Raw genomic sequence first — 6,659 nt, 5'->3', positions numbered from 1 at the left:
TTTAAAAGTTTGCTTTGTAACATTTGTAACGTTTGGCTTAAATCGCTAAAAAGGTGAAACGTTTGGATTTGTTTCGTAACATTTGTAAACGTTTGGTTTAATTTGCTAAAAAGGTGAAACGCTTGAATTTGTTTCGTATCGTTTAGTAAACGTTTGGCTTAAATTGCTAAAAAGGTGAAACGCTTGGATTTGTTTCGTAAAGTTTGTAAATGTTTGGCTTAAATTGCTAAAAAGGTGAAACTCTTGGATTTGATTCGTAAAGTTTGTTAACGTTTAGCTTAATTTGCTAAAAAGGTGAAACGTTTGGTTTTGTTTCGTAAAGTTTGTAAACGTTTGGCTTAAATTGCTAAAAAGGTGAAAAGTTTGGAATTGTTTCGTATCGTTTGCAAACGTTTGGCTTACATCGCTAAAAAAGTGAAACGTTTGGATTTGTTTCGTAAAGTTTTAAACTTTTGTATTTGTTTAGTAACGTTTGTAAACGTGTGGCTTAAATCGCTAAAAAGGGGAAACGTTTGGATTTGTTTCGTAACGTTTCGAAACGTTTGGCTTAATTCGCTTAAAAGGTGAAACGTTTGGATTTGTTTCGTAACGTTGTAAACATTTGGCTTAAATCTCTAAAAAAGTTACACGATTGGATTTGTTTCGTAGCGTTTGTAAATGTTTATCTTAAATTTCTAAAAAGGTGAAACATTTGGATTTGTATCGTAACGTTTAAAAGTTTGCTTTGTAACATTTGTAACGTTTGGCTTAAATCGCTAAAAAGGTGAAACGTTTGGATTTGTTTCGTAACATTTGTAAACGTTTGGTTTAATTTGCTAAAAAGGTGAAACGCTTGAATTTGTTTCGTATCGTTTAGTAAACGTTTGGCTTAAATTGCTAAAAAGGTGAAACGCTTGGATTTGTTTCGTAAAGTTTGTAAATGTTTGGCTTAAATTGCTAAAAAGGTGAAACTCTTGGATTTGATTCGTAAAGTTTGTTAACGTTTAGCTTAATTTGCTAAAAAGGTGAAACGTTTGGTTTTGTTTCGTAAAGTTTGTAAACGTTTGGCTTAAATTGCTAAAAAGGTGAAAAGTTTGGAATTGTTTCGTATCGTTTGCAAACGTTTGGCTTACATCGCTAAAAAAGTGAAAAGTTTGGATTTGTTTCGTAACGTTTTAAACTTTTGTATTTGTTTAGTAACGTTTGTAAACGTGTGGCTTAAATCGCTAAAAAGGGGAAACGTTTGGATTTGTTCGTAACGTTTCGAAACGTTTGGCTTAATTCGCTTAAAAGGTGAAACGTTTGGATTTGTTTCGTAACGTTGTAAACATTTGGCTTAAATCTCTAAAAAAGTTACACGATTGGATTTGTTTCGTAGCGTTTGTAAATGTTTATCTTAAATTTCTAAAAAGGTGAAACATTTGGATTTGTATCGTAACGTTTAAAAGTTTGCTTTGTAACATTTGTAACGTTTGGCTTAAATCGCTAAAAAGGTGAAACGTTTGGATTTGTTTCGTAACATTTGTAAACGTTTGGTTTAATTTGCTAAAAAGGTGAAACGCTTGAATTTGTTTCGTATCGTTTAGTAAACGTTTGGCTTAAATTGCTAAAAAGGTGAAACGCTTGGATTTGTTTCGTAAAGTTTGTAAATGTTTGGCTTAAATTGCTAAAAAGGTGAAACTCTTGGATTTGATTCGTAAAGTTTGTTAACGTTTATCTTAATTTGCTAAAAAGGTGAAACGCTTGGATTTATTTCGTAACGTTTGTAAACGTTTGGCTTAAATTGCTAAAAAGGAGAAACGCTTGGATTTGTTTCATAAAGTTTGTAAATGTTTGGCTTAAATTGCTAAAAAGGTGAAACATTTGGATTTGTTTCGTAATGTTTGTAAACGTTTGGCTTAAATCTCTAAAAAAGTGAAACATTTGGATTTGTTTCGTAACGTTTGTAAACATTTGTCTTAAATTGCTAAAAAGGTGAAACATTCGCTAAAATTGGGAAACGTTTGGTTTTGTTTCGTTACGTTTGTAAACGTTTGGCTTAAATTTCTAAAATGCTGAAACGTATGGATTTGTTTCGTATCGTTTGTAAACGTTTGGCTTAATTTGCTAAAAAGGCGAAACGCTTGGATTTGTTTCGTAACGTTTGTAAACGTTTGGCTTAATTTTCTAAAATGGGGAAACGCTTGGATTTGATTCGTAACGTTTGTAAACGTTTGGCTTAAATTGTTTAAAAGGTGAAACGCTTGGATTTGTTTTGTAACGTTTGTAAACGTTTGGCTTAAATCGCTAAAAAGGCGAAACGTTTGGATTTGTTTCGAAACGTTTGTAGACGTTTAGTGTAAATCGCTAAAAAGGTGAAATATTTGGATTTATTTCGTAACGTTTTAAACGTTTGGTTTTGTTTCGTAGCGTTTATAAACGTTTGGCTTAAATCGCTAAAATGGGGAAACGTTTGGTTGTGTTTCGTAACCTTTGTAAACGTTAGGCTTAAATCGCTAAAATAGGGACACATTTTGATTTTTTTCGTAACTTTTGCAAACGTTTGGCTTTTATCGCTAAAAAGGTGAGACGTTTGGTTTTGTTTCGTAATGTTTGTAACGTTTGGCTTAAATCGCTAAAAATGTGAAACGTTTTGATTTGTTTTGTAACGTTTTAAACATTTGGTTTTGTATCGTAAACTTTTTTTTCGTAACGTTTGTTTTTATTTCGTAACGTTTTAAACGTTTGGTTTTGTTTCGTAGCGTTTGTAAACGCTTGGCTAAAACCGCTAAAATGGTGAAACGTTTGCTTTTGTTTCGTAGCATTTGTAAACGTTTGGTTTAAATCGCTAAAGGTGAAACATTTTGTCACGACCCGAAATCTCGAGTCGAGACCGGCGCTAGGGAATGGGAGTGGTTGCTCCGAAACCCGTAGCAAGCCTGAAAAACACTATAAATTTTTCGCTTTGAAAATAGAAATGTATGAAACATTTATTAAATAACCGATGGGACAAAACATCAGAGTTTAAATGCGCTTTAAAACATTTGAATACAATGAGACTATACTAATCTACTGCGGATAACTACTATTGTAGCGCTACTGAACAAAATACCACAATTCAAACAAGGAGACTTCGAGAAGCAAACAAAGTGAAGTCTCGTCCAAAAAGACAGGTAACGGTCCTGAAAAAATAATTCCACAACGTGGGTCAGATATACTGGTGAGTTCATGCCGTTACAAATAAATATTACATAAAGTTAAAAACCGTTTTATATTTAAAATAAGTTTATGTATTTTCGAAATCCTTTGAAAACGTCTTTAAAACAATTGAAGCCTGAGCTCACACATAACATATTTTGACAAGTCATTTCATATCAATAAAAGTCAACCATTCACCTTGACTTTTAAATCGAAAACACATTTCTCAATTCCATCCATCTATCATTGATGGCAAAACTAACAGATGTAATATACACACATATTACTATAGGATCGATAGCACAGCCAACCGATCAACCATATTCACCTGAGACCGATAGCACAGCCAACCGATCTAACACACACACACACACACACAATATTATGGGACCGATAGCACAGCCAACCGATCAACCATATTCACCTGAGACCGATAGCACAGCCAACCGATCTAACACACACACACACACACAATATTATGGGACCGATAGCACAGCCAACCGATCAACCATATTCACCTGAGACCGATAGCACAGCCAACCGATCTAACACACACACACACAATATTATGGGACCGATAGCACAGCCAACCGATCAACCATATTCACCTGAGACCGATAGCACAGCCAACCGATCTTTCCTAATCGCCTGAGACCGATAGCACAGCCAACCGATCTTTCCTAATCGCCTGAGACCGATAGCACAGCCAACCGATGTAACACACACACATAAACTGACATCGATAGCGAAGCCAACCGATGTAACACACACACATAAACTGACATCGATAGCGAAGCCAACCGATGCAACACACACACATAAACTGACATCGATAGCGAAGCCAACCGATGTAACACGCATTCAAGCATAAGCAATTGCATAATAATTTTCAAAACTATGTGTGTATCTTTGTATATCAAAATAATATATACATATAGTATATACATAAAACATACATCCATACAAGGCATGTAAACATATAACACCGCAACACATATATCACACAGTATGTTAAAATAGGAGACTTTACGAATACCGAAATGTAAAAACATGTACTCACAGAAACCGTTTAACTACGGTATTACTCCGTCAATGCTCCTTAAGATAAACTCCTTTAATTCCCTTGGTCCTCCGACCCGATAGCTCGACAACTTGTCGAATCTAGTTAGGATCAAAATATTAATTCTCTTAATTAATAAAATCATACTCTGGAATTAACTCTATACCATCTTAATTTAATTTAATTAATTAATTCTAACCTCCAAATACTTTCTTATTTAATAAGTTCATAACTTATTTTATTCATGTAATTTTTCTTTACTTATCTCTTTTTACACATAAAACCATTTTTCAGAAATATTCATTTAAATACTTCATTTTTCATAAATATACTTTGTCATATAAAATATATTTCTTTATATAGAATAATACTTTCCACTTCAAGGTTATTTATTTAAATATATTAAAACAGCCCCATATTAGCTTAAATTCCATTTTTGGTCAAAATACCAAAATACCCTCAAACTTTTCAAAATTGACCGTTTAGGTCCTTTCATAAATCAATTAATTTCAAAATTGACAAAATCATTTTATCTCAGATTATTAACTTACATAATCTGGAATTTTTGGCTAACATACCATGTAATCCTTCAAATTTGGAAAAATACAATTTAACCCCAAAACTCTAGTTTTCGGCAAAAACATATCCAATTCTTTTAAAAATCATCAAAATTCTTTAAATTCTCAAAATCATTTCACATCAGATTATATACATCAATAATCTGGAAATATGGTTAAATTACCAATTGATCCTTTATTTTTATGAAAATTACACTTTAACTCCTAAACTTTAAATTTTGACAATCAAGTCCAAACCCAACCAAATTCAATAAATCAACAACTCTCAAACTCAAAATCCCATTTATGTTTTGATCACTCCGGTCACCACCGGAATTTGGTCAAGCTCCGATGAGCTTTAAAAACCGTTAAAACGTTCAAAAATCATTTTTACACAATTTTAATCACCCAAAAATCTACCAATACATATTTATTTTAATTATCATATTAAAACAGCAGCCCCAAAATTAAAATAAATTATTTATCATAATTTTAACAATTTTAACAATTTAAAACCGTATAAACAATTAATAATCAAAACCGATTATTAATCTGTCAAAACACCTCAACTAAATCAATTAAATTCCATAAATAATAAACATATATATTTCATATATTTTTCATGAATAATTTCTGTCCAGAAATTAAAATGACAAAAATACCCTTTTTAAACATTTTTTTACCGATTAAACTATTATAAAAATTAAACCTGATTAACAAAACATTAAAAATTCACCATTAAACATTTATTCATCATCAAACCAACATTTAGATCAACCATGAACAAACTTATTTCCAGAAATTTAAAATCCATTTATTTACCCTTTTTAAGCGATTTTTAAGCCTTTAAAACTATTAAAAATCGAACTCCAAACCATTAAATTAATACCCGAAATGTTTAACATTTTTAATCCACAAAAAATCACACTTTAAAGCATATTTTAACCTCACTATTTAGATCAGCCCAGAAAATTAAAATAATTAATTTAATTTCACGGAAAAATTATTTTAAAACCGAAACCCATCAAACTAGCAATTAAAACCAACTAATCAACCATCAAACAACAATTTTTAACCATCCTAAGCATGTATCTAGATCTCAACTAACATCAGCAAATAAAAGTAAAGATTTGAGCTTTGAAATTCACCTTGATTCAACATGCAAGGATAGATTAACAATCTACGGGAAATTTGCTACGTTTTATATTAAGAAAATTTTGTGAGAAAATAAAAGTATAAGCTTTGGTGTTTGGTGCAATGGAGAATTTGGCACCCACACAAATGGAGAAGATGATTGAATTACTTGGGCACCAAGATTGTCTAGAGAAAATATCTAGATATTAGTTTCATGTTTGGTTTATTTACAAGTTTGCCATTATGGCATTCTTGTAAATAAATCGAACTCTAGGGGCAAAATAAATTCAAATTTCTCAAATATTCAAAAAACATTAAATCATAACATATGAGCTGAATTAAAATATTTTTGGGCCTTTAAAATAATTAAAATAATTATTTTGACGATTTTTAGCGTAAAATCGCAAAATTCACATTTAACACATAAAATTGCCAAAAGTTAAACTTAAGGCAAAACACACACAAAATCACATTTTCACACTTATAAATTCATCTCGTGAATTTAATAACTATTTTCGAGGTCCTACTTAATAAAAATTAGACACGCGCGAAAATAAATACTATCAAATAATACGGGGTATTACATTCTCCCCTCCTTAAAATAATTCGTCCTCGAATTATAATATCACTTATATCTCAACATCTATTATCTAGGACTAATAGGGTGCTTTCCCTTATCCTATTCCTTTGTTTACATTACAGAGCCAATGTCTCAGCATACTTACGTTAAAACTTATCCTTTTAAAACCACT

At 31.4% G+C, this 6,659-nt stretch overlaps 1 long non-coding RNA gene across 2 annotated transcripts; it reads right to left on the bottom strand.

The window, feature by feature from the left end:
* Nucleotides 1-2,938: 2,938 nt before the first annotated feature.
* LOC130015343 (uncharacterized) lies at nucleotides 2,939-6,062 on the bottom strand. Of its 2 annotated transcripts, XR_008790453.1 has the most exons (3): nucleotides 5,922-6,062; nucleotides 4,217-4,317; nucleotides 2,939-3,140 (listed from the first exon to the last, which is right to left on the bottom strand). It is a non-coding gene; the product is annotated as an uncharacterized LOC130015343 (long non-coding RNA). The 2 variants fall into 2 exon arrangements; XR_008790452.1 differs by lacking the exon at nucleotides 5,922-6,062 and having other exon boundaries at nucleotides 4,217-4,942.
* Nucleotides 6,063-6,659: the final 597 nt, after the last annotated feature.

Source organism: Mercurialis annua, linkage group LG3 (genome assembly GCF_937616625.2).
Source record: "Mercurialis annua linkage group LG3, ddMerAnnu1.2, whole genome shotgun sequence".
NCBI lineage: Eukaryota > Viridiplantae > Streptophyta > Magnoliopsida > Malpighiales > Euphorbiaceae > Mercurialis > Mercurialis annua.
The sequence above is the reverse complement of the archived record's forward strand: the minus strand, read 5'-3'. Positions and strand labels throughout refer to the sequence as shown.